The sequence below is a fragment of the Myxine glutinosa genome, chromosome 8 (assembly GCF_964187855.1).
Source record: "Myxine glutinosa chromosome 8, kmMyxGlut1.1, whole genome shotgun sequence".
In the NCBI taxonomy this organism is placed as follows: Eukaryota; Metazoa; Chordata; class Myxini; order Myxiniformes; family Myxinidae; genus Myxine; species Myxine glutinosa.
In genome coordinates, this window is record NC_136268.1 from 5,750,391 (window position 1) to 5,764,043 (window position 13,653).

Consider the following 13,653-nt stretch of genomic DNA (forward strand, 5'->3'; position numbering starts at 1 on the left):
TTGTATGTGGTGAGGAGCTCAGGTGTGCCAAGGAAGGACTTCGCACGATGGAGGATGCATAGTCGGTGACTGGCTTTGGAGGCCAGCTTGGAAATGTGGTTTTCCCAGGAAAGTTCATGGCAAATAGTGAGACCCAAAAGCTTGAGTGACAGAACTTCTTGGAGAGGATTATTCAGAAAGTATATGGCGGTAGGGATGGGGGGGGGGGGGGGATGGTTCCAGACTGTACTTTTGAAGAGACATTATGAGAGTGTGTGATTTGTCAGGATTGAAAAACATGTTGCGCTTGTTTAACCAGTTTGTGATGTTATCCAGGTCTGCAGAGAGTGAGGAGACTGCAGACTGCCAATCTGAGGGTTGGGATATGGAGCAGCAAAGAGTGGAGTCATCAGCAAAAAGATATAGAGGATTTTCCAGAGAGTCAGAGAGATCATTGACGAAGACCAGAAAAAGCACAGGGGCCAGAACACTCCATTGTGGAACTCCAGCCTTAACAGGAAGGGGAGAGAGAAATCCATTCAGGGCCACACATTGACTTACAGGAGAGGAAGTCCGGAAGCCATGCGTGGATATTTCCATGGATACAATGAGGAGAGTTTGGTGAGCAGAGCGGAGTGCCCGACCTATCGAAGGCACGTGATATGGATATGTCCAGGGAGACAGCTCTGATTTCCTGTTTGACATTGAGGACCTCCATCCATTGTTGAGACAGCAGAAGCAACATGTCCAGAGTAGAGTGACCTGGTCTGAATCCAAATTGATGATCAGAGATCAAGCCATTGGAGAAGAGGAAAGATTTCATATCCGAAGTGATGATGGATTCCATGACTTTGATGATGTTTGGCAGCAGGCTGATTGGTCTGTAGTTGCTAGGATCTGTTTTTGCACGTTTTTTGTGTAAAGCGGTGATGTTGGCTGATTTCCAAGCTGATAACAGATGACCTTGAGCAAAAGAGAGGGTGAAGAGAACAGAGAGAGGGTGAGATAGAGCGGCAGAGCTGGATTTCGGACATGTGAGCTGATGCCGTCTGGTCCAGTTGCAGAATCAAAGACGAGGTTTGACGGCAAAAGCCTCGAGTGATCCATTATTCGCTACCAGCATGGCTCCGCAAACCTCACCACACGTCATTTCAGAGGGATAGGCATCTTTGACCATGTCTGCTTTCTCAATGAGTGAGGGATGGCAGGATTGGTGGGTGGGGGTTAGTAGTGGTGACAGTGTATTGGGGGTCGTGGGGGTGAGGGGGGGTGTTGGGGAATGGGGGCGGGTTGTGGAGGAGATCGGCTAAATACATATTGTGCTCTGATTGAATATATACTGTCAATCAAAATCAGAACCCAACATGTGTAAATAAAAATGAACTGAGCACAAATTTATACTTATTTTAAATATTATCAGTTCGAGCTGGAAGAGAAGGTCATTACAAATTTGTCAAAAACTGGATGGGAAAATCGAACTTCCAGCCTCACAGAGCAGATGTGCCCCCAATGCTCCCCTCGACTTCCGGCCGGGTTTTTACGACGGATCTTTTATTTTGCCCGTATCACGATTTACATCTCGATTGACCAAGGCAAGGTAACAAAAAAGTATCGCTGATGAAAATGGATAAGTTACGAATGTGTTTCTTAGGTTAGCTTTAAATATATAAATAACACGATGGAATTGTTAAAGAAAATTTGAAGAAGAAAACATTTTGGTTACAAATATGCATACATTATCAAATACGTTTGCTCCATTATAATAATAAAAAAATATATCATTTAAAGTTGAATATGTCTATTAATTACATACGATTGAAACCTGACTATGTTGATTAATTACATCCAATTGGTTGTAATTCGCCGTCGCCTATTTCACTCCTGGAGATCCCAGGATTACCCACACAAAATATCGTTTCGATCGGTTGAGCCGTTTTTGCGGTACCTTCGAACAGACGGACAGACGGACATTTGGTGAATTATAGTAAGATTGAAAGGTGAGTACGTCTATTAATTACATACCTTTTAACCCTGACTGAGTACGTCTATTAAATACATACTATTGGAATATGAGTGGAGTACGTCCATTAATTACATGCTATTGGTACGGCAGATAGGTGAAATATTTGGGAGAATTGTGCCTTTGATGATACAAGCACGAGAGTTGGCACACAGTTAGAGTATGCCCTAAGGATGATATTTGGCTATAGGGCCATCGCAGATTTTTGCTGTGACAACAATGGCGGCCATTTTAAAAAAAAGGACAAATCTGCGATGGCCCAATAGCCAAATATCTTTCTTAGGACATACTCTGACTGTGTGCCAAATGCCATGCTTGTGTCATCAAAGGCACAATTCCTGCACCTATCTGCCATACTATATGGAAACCTGAGTACATCTATTAATTACATTGAGTACGTCTATTAATTACATTGAGTACGTCTATTAATTACATGCTATTGAAACATGATTACATGGGTCTTCTGGGTCTCCGCATCTTTTTGGTCTTTGTGGTATTTTGGAGTCTTTTTGGTCTTTGCTGTATTTTGAGTCTTCGGGGTCTTTTGGGTCTTTGGGGTATCTAAGGGTCTTCACGGTATTTTGGGTCTTCTGGGTATTTAAGGGTTTTTTTTCAGTATTTGTGGTAATTTGGGTCTTCAGGGTCTTTTCAGTCTTTGCGGCATTTTCGGTCTTTGGGGTCTTTAAGGGTCATTTGGGTCGTCAGTGTCTCTAAGGGTCTTTTGGGTCTTCAGGGTATTTTGGGTCTTTAAGGGTCTTTTGGGTCTTCTGATTATTTTAGGGTTTTTTCAGTATTTGTGGTATTTTGGATCTTCATGGTCTTTTCGGTCTTTGCGGCATTTTCGGTCTTTGGGGTCGTCAGTGTCTTTTAATGGAATTTTGGGTCTTCAGGGTCTTAAGATTAACCATAAAACCAAGACCAGACTTATTTTCCGACTGCAAATAATGCAATTTAATCACCTCCCAGAATTGATACTTTTCATCATGTTGCATGTACAAATTACACTTTGAATTGTTCCACAAATATGGAAAAAGTAACATCTGCCAGCATTATCAGAAGAGATGGAATAAAGCCAGATTTACAAAGTGGGAGGAGAACCTAATAAGCATGCATTACGCATATCCTTTACCTGTAAATATAATCCGATGTGTGGAGGAAACTATATATTTTTACTCGTCGTCTGTCTGGTCGTTCACACGTCCGACACTACGGACGCGATGGTTGCACGAACCTCAGTTCTGATCGTCATGGGGCTCTTTGTCTCACAAGCAAGCCAAGCCTGTGAACTCCATAACGTGACCATGTTTGTGGAGAAGACCCAGTGCAGTGAGTGCCTCGCTATCAATGTGAGCATCTGCAGTGGATATTGCAGCACATGGGTACGTTAGCAACACCAACATCGCTAAAAGCCTCAAACAATTTCACTAGGACATGTTGTCCAAATGTTGAACTCGCTACATAGGGTTGTTACCGATGCAATGTCCACAAACCTTACCTGTGGGTCTTATGTGAATGTATATAGTACTGATGTATGTTTGCATCTCGTTGTCAGGACCCCAATATGAAAAACGTCCTCAAGAGGAATCTTCAGGTGTCCTGTCAGTATGAAGAGTTTAATGACCTGGTGAGTTTTACAAGTGGATGTCCTCCGGATGAAGACCCATTCTTCAAGTTTCCTTCAGCAGTTACTTGCAAATGTCTACCTTGTGATCCAGATCTTGTCGACTGCACTGAACAAAGTCTGGGTCTCTCATCCTGCATCGAGAACCCATAAACCTGAACAGTAACAGATCAAGGGGGGAACTCCCTGCCATGATGACCTGTCTCAAAGACCTCGTTTACGCAAGCCATTCTGACAGAGTCTGGTCGCTTACCTTTGCAGTAGCTCTGCTTTATTTGCGCAGACCTCAAAGTTAACTTGTGCTTTGGAAAACTTATTTGGATCGTTCTGCAATAAAATATCTGAGCAAATTCAACTGTTTATTTGGTGCATTTTGAGCAAATTGCCTTCCATGGGTGTGACTGTTGTCCAAACTCACCTGTGATTGTTTCTGATCACCGTTAACACTTCTTGCATTCCTTGAACCAACAACCTTTGATTTTCAATGCAATTCTCCACTTTGATTTTTGATACCGATCCATTTTACAAAAAATAAAACAACTACAGTTGTTTTACAACTACAGTAAACTAGAGCTCCCTGCTTGCCGAGTCTTTCTCCTTGCTACAATCTGGGAAACTGGGGAAATGTTTTGAGTTCCTTGTCCTTTGAAGAAAAGTATTGTTGTGGTGGTTCAAATTATCCCACTCCTTAACAACAATTTATTGCGGTGCGAGGAGGTACGAATCCCCACTCCTGACAACAATTTGTTGCGGTGGTTCAATTTATTCCACTCTTTAACAACAATTTGTTGCGGGGGGCGGGTTCAAAACCCCCTTCTTGCACAACAATTTTTTTGCGTGATTCCCCTCGGTTAATACCGGAGAATCACAAATACCTTCAAGGTGCATGGATCAAGGTGCACGCGCGCGTGCCGAAGAACCGCGCGATCGAACCCTCGCTTTCACACACCTTATTCAATTGCGTGCCAAGCGGATTTGCACGGTGTGGAAAGCGGCGTTACCCCACGAGATTTATGGACCTGAGTCTAGCCAAATGCAGTCCCGGATGATGCTAGGCCAATGGAGAAAAGACGTACCGAACAGGTTGGAAAGTAAGAACAAAATGTACAGCCTTTTATTTAGAAGGCACAGAGAAACAGAGACGAAGATTCAGCTCATCAATTATTACCTAATAATAACCCCGACTTGGCGCCTTCACACTCTGACACACACAGAGGGAAAAAGGACACCTGTTAAGGGCGTACCGATGTACGTGCTGGAATTGTCTCGCTAGTGACCACATGGTCTGGTGTGCGTGGCTCGCAGTTCAATACCCGATCTGGACGTGCAGCCTGGATGAGGTAAGGTCCGAAGGACGAACCGCCGCCTCAAAGTTGGTACGGATGAACTTCAGCACAGGTTGGACAAGCTTGCAGGTCAGCCAGATGGCGCAAAAGATCGGCGCAGAAGCGATTGGCGTTGACGAAGAACAAAAGCCAAAACACGTGTCGTTGGAGCGAAAACAAGAGAGCCCAGAGCAGGGTGTCGTCCACGTGGCAAAATCCCAGGCAAAGAGAGAACAAAGCAGGAAGTCGTCCTGTGCGCAGCGAAATCCTCGGCAAAAGAGAAATGATAATGCGCTCCGCGTGGGCTTTTACCAGACCCGCCCATGCCCTTCAAAATGTCCCAGAGGCTCCCATTGGCTGAGGCTTGTCGCATCCTGGCTAGGTGTTCCCGCCTCCTCACTGGTCACGTGGGCCTGTGCTTCTGGCCGCGCCTTCCTGCACATTAGTAATGGCTTCTCCCAGCCACGAAGGCTTGACATCCTGCCTAACTCAATGCATATTTGGTCTTTATTACTACACAATGGGAAAGGGCTAATCTTTACATTCAATAAGACATAACTGACTTCTGCAGGCTACATGTTGTCATGCAAGGAACTATAGGGGGTTTACCTTTATGGCACAACCGCAACAGTATATTAAGACGAACACAAGTTGTAATTCTGGGATGATGTTGGTGCTTGGCTGTGTGAGCCTAAGTGCAATGCCTCCCATGCATGTTAATCTTCATTAATATATCTCTTGTACATTGGTCCGAGTTTGAGAAGGTGCCAGGGAGAAGGGATTAAAACCCACGATATATACATGTATATATATATATATATATATATATATACATACATACAACTGTGAGAAATAGTAGAAACTCCACAGTATGAGCAGGGCATCTCATTTGCATTAAATAAATAATCGGGAGATTAAATCAGACGCGGACGTAGCTTCAGGACGGTCAATCTTTAATTCTCGACAAGCTTTCGACCAACAAAGGTCTTCTCCTTAGTCGTCCCCAAGTTCAGCGGAAGAAGGTGGGCTAAATGGTGGGCTACACAACTTAGCCCACCCCCCCACAAAGAAATTATTTCTTCAAAATGCCAACAAGATTAGAACAGCACCGGGCAGTGGAGGGTACCCCTGCTGGTATATCATAAACATATGGCCAATATTACAAGAACCTGTTACACGAAACACGTGTTTTAAACAAAGTACTACGTTTGGACACCAGAGGGTAGAGTTTCAACGTTCAGTTTGTTAACCAGACTCGGTGGTGTCATGGTTCGAGCTTTCACCCTGAGCTGTTAGGGTTAAGATTAGGGTTAACTTCAACCCCAGCCGAGTCATACAACAGACTAGAAATGGTACATGCTGCTTCCTTGCTTGAGGCTCAGCATTCAAAAGGATTGAGCACGGACAAACAACCAAAGGTTTTAGCTCTTCCACGAGCCTCGATCTTGTAAACAAAAAAAAATAAAAAAAATAAAGGTTGGCAATAAGGGAACTTATTTATTGATTCTTATATTCATTCATTCATTTATGCGAAGGGGAAAACACAGAATGCGTCTTGTCTTTACAAATTTAATGTGTCGATAAATTAAGCACTAATCATCCCACGCGTGTCTAACACCGACTCGGCCATTTTATGGTGAAATACCCCGAACACAAAAATGTTCTTGTTAACAATTACCTATGGCTCATGGAGGAGCAGCCGACTCGAATAAAATATATAACTTCAAATAAAACTTGTACATCACATGCAGGACAAAGACACAAGTTGGCACCAATGATGAGCGAGTTTCCCAACAACTTTAAGGACATCAGCGGACAAAGGACACAAATACGCATGACGAATCGACTTGGTATTTAAAAAAATATGTGTTGTAAACATGGGGTTTCTGCTTCATGAACCAATCATGTTTCATGTTCAGAAAGGATGAAGCAAAGTCTGGTGTTGGCTCAATGGCGAAAGGCGGCTGCCTGAAGATCCTCAGGTCCTGAAGTTCAAACCCCTGTTGGGCCATTGAAATAACTCTAGGTGGGTTGACTTGAGGTTGGCAAAATGAGTACCCGCTTACTGGTGCCAGGGGCACTGCATCAGTGGCACAGCTGCGCCTCCAGAAAATGATGCAACCAAACGGCCACAAGCTGGGCTACACAAATCCACCACCACCACGCACAAGATAGGATGAACACCAACAAGCCAATCTGAACAAATCACTACTTTAGGGATGCTCCGCAAGTACTGTAGCTAGGCATGCTCTTTTACTGGAGATAACCGAGTGGAGGATGATTGGTGATGGTGAAGATTTGGCAGAGATGTTGTGTATGTGACAAGGACGAAATTATTAGATTTTGGTGTAGATCCGGATCCAGCTAGTATAATTTTTAAGTGATTCTTCACCATTGAGAGATAGGGCCAAAAACCATAATATATAGCAGGATATCTCAAAAAGTTATGGACGGATTTAGACGAAACTTGGAGGAGATGTTGTGTGCGCGGAAAGGAAGAATTGGTTCAATTTTGGTGACGATGTGAATATGGATTCGGATACGAGACTTATTAATTATTTAAGTGGTTCTTCACTATTGAGAGATAAAGGCTAAAACCGATAACAACATAAAATATAAAAACATAAAACCTTAACATACCTTCACATAAAATTACCATGCTCTAACTGATCATATGATTAATTACCATGCTCTAACTGATCATATGATTCATTACCATGCTCTAACTGATCATATGATTCATTACCATGCTCTAACTGATCATATGATTCATTACCATGCTCTAACTGATCATATGATTAATTACCATGCTCTAACTGATCATATGATTCATTACCATGCTCTAACTGATCATATGATTAATTACCATGCTCTAACTGATCATATGATTCATTACCATGCTCTAACTGATCATATGATTAATTACCATGCTCTAACTGATCATATGATTCATTACCATGCTCTAACTGATCATATGATTAATTACCATGCTCTAACTGATCATATGATTAATTACCATGCTCTAACTGATCATATGATTAATTACCATGCTCTAACTGATCATATGATTCATTACCATGCTCTAACTGATCATATGATTAATTACCATGCTCTAACTGATCATATGATTAATTACCATGCTCTAACTGATCATATGATTCATTACCATGCTCTAACTGATCATATGATTCATTACCATGCTCTAACTGATCATATGATTAATTACCATGCTCTAACTGATCATATGATTAATTACCATGCTCTAACTGATCATATGATTCATTACCATGCTCTAACTGATCATATGATTAATTACCATGCTCTAACTGATCATATGATTCATTACCATGCTCTAACTGATCATATGATTCATTACCATGCTCTAACTGATCATATGATTAATTACCATGCTCTAACTGATCATATGATTAATTACCATGCTCTAACTGATCATATGATTAATTACCATGCTCTAACTGATCATATGATTCATTACCATGCTCTAACTGATCATATGATTCATTACCATGCTCTAACTGATCATATGATTCATTACCATGCTCTAACTGATCATATGATTAATTACCATGCTCTAACTGATCATATGATTAATTACCATGCTCTAACTGATCATATGATTAATTACCATGCTCTAACTGATCATATGATTAATTACCATGCTCTAACTGATCATATGATTCATTACCATGCTCTAACTGATCATATGATTAATTACCATGCTCTAACTGATCATATGATTAATTACCATGCTCTAACTGATCATATGATTAATTACCATGCTCTAACTGATCATATGATTAATTACCATGCTCTAACTGATCATATGATTCATTACCATGCTCTAACTGATCATATGATTAATTACCATGCTCTAACTGATCATATGATTAATTACCATGCTCTAACTGATCATATGATTCATTACCATGCTCTAACTGATCATATGATTAATTACCATGCTCTAACTGATCATATGATTAATTACCATGCTCTAACTGATCATATGATTAATTACCATGCTCTAACTGATCATATGATTAATTACCATGCTCTAACTGATCATATGATTAATTACCATGCTCTAACTGATCATATGATTAATTACCATGCTCTAACTGATCATATGATTAATTACCATGCTCTAACTGATCATATGATTAATTACCATGCTCTAACCGATCATATGATTAATTACCATGCTCTAACTGATCATATGATTAATTACCATGCTCTAACTGATCATATGATTAATTACCATGCTCTAACTGATCATATGATTAATTACCATGCTCTAACTGATCATATGATTAATTACCATGCTCTAACTGATCATATGATTCATTACCATGCTCTAACTGATCATATGATTAATTACCATGCTCTAACTGATCATATGATTAATTACCATGCTCTAACTGATCATATGATTAATTACCATGCTCTAACTGATCATATGATTAATTACCATGCTCTAACTGATCATATGATTAATTACCATGCTCTAACTGATCATATGATTAATTACCATGCTCTAACTGATCATATGATTAATTACCATGCTCTAACTGATCATATGATTAATTACCATGCTCTAACCGATCATATGATTAATTACCATGCTCTAACTGATCATATGATTAATTACCATGCTCTAACTGATCATATGATTAATTACCATGCTCTAACTGATCATATGATTAATTACCATGCTCTAACTGATCATATGATTAATTACCATGCTCTAACTGATCATATGATTGATTCCTCGATCATGTTTATCTCATTACAGCTTCAAATTCAACAGTTTGCTGTCTTCCTTTAAAACATTCAAAATAGTCCGGCAGATATGTGAAGAATTGTGGTAGAATTGTGCCTTTGATGATACAAGCATGAAACTTGGCACACAGTTAGGGCATACCCTTACAGTGAAATTTGGATGTAGGGGCATTCCAGATTTCTCCTTGGCCCAAAATGGCGGCCATTTTACAAAATGGCGGCTAAGAAGGACATATTTACCTATTATTTCAGACTTGTCATTTGTGCTGCTATTGAAACACAATGTAATGAGCATATTATAAATTGTCATGTACATGCTATGCAATACCTTCATACTGGGTTCAAAATTGGAATCTACGGTGGCCTATAAGGGGCAGAACAAATGGTTTACCATTGCAATAGACAGGACTGGTCTAGCGGTTTAATTATTTAACTTTGCATGACTATCTGATTTCTCCTGGGTGTAATTTTGGTTCAATACCTTTATATGAACAACTTTGATGTAGCTTTATGAACTTTCCTATCATAGACTAGGTGACTATAAGGAACAATGCAAGGCTAGTGAAAAGTTACGAAAGCGAATTACTATATTTATGATAATAATGTATGTATTTCTTTTTCAGAGGTAGAGATTGGTAGAGAAAGGTAGAGATTTTTCAGATATATTCTGATTCGCTCATTGACTGTAGTAGCTACCTAGATTTGGTTCCCAATTTGTATATTGATTGGATGGTGGTGGTGGATAATGCTTAATTGACAATGGCCAACAAAAATTTCAAGCTATTAGACCCCCAAAGCCCTAGTACAGCTGGAACAAACATGCCTTATCTGACAGATTGGGAGAAGTGTGTGTTATGTCAGGAGGTCACCGATGAGGCCCTTGCCTGTCCAGCTGATTCCAAGCGAACCACAGGGTCCGGATACCAAACTCTTGCAGATTATCTCCTCACCTTCAGCCAGATGGGCTGCCTGCCAAAATCTCTAGAACTGTCCCGCCTGGACGATGGTGAAGGTATCCAGTCAACCTTCCAGAGCCACAAGGCTAAGTGGCATGATTCATGCAGACTGAAATACAACAAAACTGAACTGCATCGGGCACAAAAAAGAGAAACGTCTAGTGAAGAAACCGCAAGTGTCTCAAGAAAGTACACCCGTCACAGAGTACATGTAGACCACACACAGCCACAGCCTGAAAAGTGTTTCTTTTGTGACAAACCAGCGGGTACTAATTCTCTGCGAAAAGCTTCCACCTTCGACCTCGATAAACATGTCAGGACAGCTGCCCTGAAACTAGGAGATCAGGCACTTCTTGCTAAACTGAGTGCAGGTGACCTTATAGCACAAGATGCACAGTACCACGTGAAGTGTCTGGTGTCACTTTATAACAAAGCAAGGGCCACAAGCACAACACTGAATGAACAAGATGATATCAATCACGGTATAGCACTTGGAGAGCTCGTGTCCTACATCGATGATGCCCGCACAGATGCTCTTGTGACACCAGTGTTCAAGCTGGTAGACCTAGCAAGACTATACACCACCAGGCTGGAACAGCTTGGAACAGTCTTGACCAGGCGTGTCCACTCCACCAAACTCAAAGATCGAATCATGACATATTTTCCAGACCTAGAGGAGCACATGTCCGGTCGAGATATTCTGCTTGCTTTCAACCAGGATGTTGGCTCAGCCCTTCAGAAGGCATGTGATCACGACACTGACAGTGATGGAGTTTGTCTTGCTAGAGCCGCAAATATAGTTCGTAGAGACATGTTGAAAATGAACTCAACATTTAGTGGTTCATTTGAAGCCCACTGCCAAGAACATTCGGTACCTAATTCGCTTGTATCACTAGTTTCTATGATCTTGAATGGTCCTAACATCCAAGAGCAGTCAAGCCACTCGTCGGTATCAACACCTACTCTCACAATCTCACAACTCCTTATGTTCAACAGTTACTCACGCCGCAGAGAGAGTAGCAGTACTACCACGTCCACGAGGCACAGTCACAATCGGGAGACTCCCCTGCCTGTGTACCTGGGCACCCTTATCCACACAAAGACTCGAAAAAGAGACCTGGTTGATACTATGTTCAACCTGGGTCTCTCGATCTCCTATGACAGGGTGCTTAGCATCTCCACGGACTTGGGGAACAGAATCTGCCGTTTCTTCCAAAATGAGGGTACAGTTTGCCCCCCTGAGCTAAAAAGTGACCTCTTCACAACTGGGGCAGTGGATAACATTGATCATAACCCCAGTTCAACAAGTGCCCACGACTCCTTCCATGGCACTGGCATTTCACTTTTCCAGCATCCAAATAGCGATAGCCGTGGAGTTCAACGGGTAAACCCAGATGACACATCAACAACAGATGCACACCTGCCACAGTCATACACCATCGTACCTCCTGTTGTTCTGGGTAAATGTGACCCACCTGTACCCAAGCTAGCGGGTCCCAACAAAAGCAACTGCCAACTCATCCCTGAAGCAATGCAGATTGAGTACAGGTAACTGATTATTGTGTTTGAACTGTGGACAGTTATATGTGTACCTAAATAACCAAGACTTGTTAACTTGTGTGGACTTGTTTGTTCTTAATTGTGTTCATTATCTTGCATTTTGACAGGTGGCTGGAGCAGATGGAGAAGACAGTGCTATCTGACACACCACTTAAGGGAGACGAGACAGTATCATGGGCTGGATACCATGCCAGCAAGCAGTCTATTCCAGAAGAACCAGAGTGTAGTGTGGCCTTAACTTCATTGCTGCCTCTCTTCTATGACCAGGCAAAATCTGTGGCAATGATTTGTCACTCCATGGATGTCATCAAGAAAGCAATCGATATTCTGAATCCAGGTCAGATCCCTGTAATCACACTTGATCAGCCACTGTACACACTTGCCAAACAGATCCAATGGAGATGGCCAGAAACACACGGAGAAGATCACTTCGTCATGGTCTTTGGTGGACTCCATATTGAGATGGCAGCATGGAAAACCCTCGGTGACCTTCTGGATAGCAGTGGGTGGACAGGCGTTCTGATGCTTGCAGGGGTTGCTACAAGTGGTACTGCTGATTCCTTCCTGAAAGTGACCCATGTGACACGCACACGACGAGCACACCAAGTCACAGCCAGTACTCTCTATCTTCTCCTGAAGGAAGCCTACAGCCAGTACACCAGTGGACTAGATGAGGGACAGGTTACGATACCACTAGATGACTGGTGCGGTGAACAAGCCAATGCAAGTCCACAGTTTCAGTTCTGGTTCCTAATTATGCAGCTAGAACTGGCAGTCCTGATCTATGTGAGATCCGTCCGTGAAGGAAACTTAAAACTGTACACTGATGCTCTGACCAAGCTTGTACCATGGTTCTTCGCCTTGGGACATACAAACTATGCCAGGTGGATCCCAGTTCACTTGCGCGACATGGTGACACTTGCAACAAAGCATCCAACTGTATACGCACAGTTTCTGGCAGGAAACTTCACCATGAAGAAGACTACACGTGCATTCTCTGCCATAGCCTTAGACCAGGCACACGAGCAAAATAATGCATTGGTGAAAGGTGATGGAGGGGCTGTAGGTCTTACGGAGAATGCTGCAGCTTTGCGCCGATGGATGGTGTCTGGTCCAGAGATGGCCAAACTGATCTATAAGTTCGAGGCCACAACAGAAAAAAGAATTAGGAAAACTGAACTAAAACACCATGAACAGACAAAGCACACGCAGGTAGCCTTTGCTCGAGATGTGAGAGCACTCACCCGTGTCATAGGAGAGATGGGGAACCCATTCTGTGACGACAGCAAAGATCTCTTGGTGCTAGACAGCAGAGACCTGGCAGACCCAGCAGTCATCAACACCCTTTACCAGATCGAGAAGCTGGGAAAAGAACAGTATGACACATATGTGAAC

General features: G+C 42.1%; 1 pseudogene; it reads left to right on the forward strand.

The window, feature by feature from the left end:
• Positions 1-3,216: 3,216 nt before the first annotated feature.
• LOC137418759 (follitropin subunit beta pseudogene) lies at positions 3,217-3,773 on the forward strand (annotated as a pseudogene).
• Positions 3,774-13,653: the final 9,880 nt, after the last annotated feature.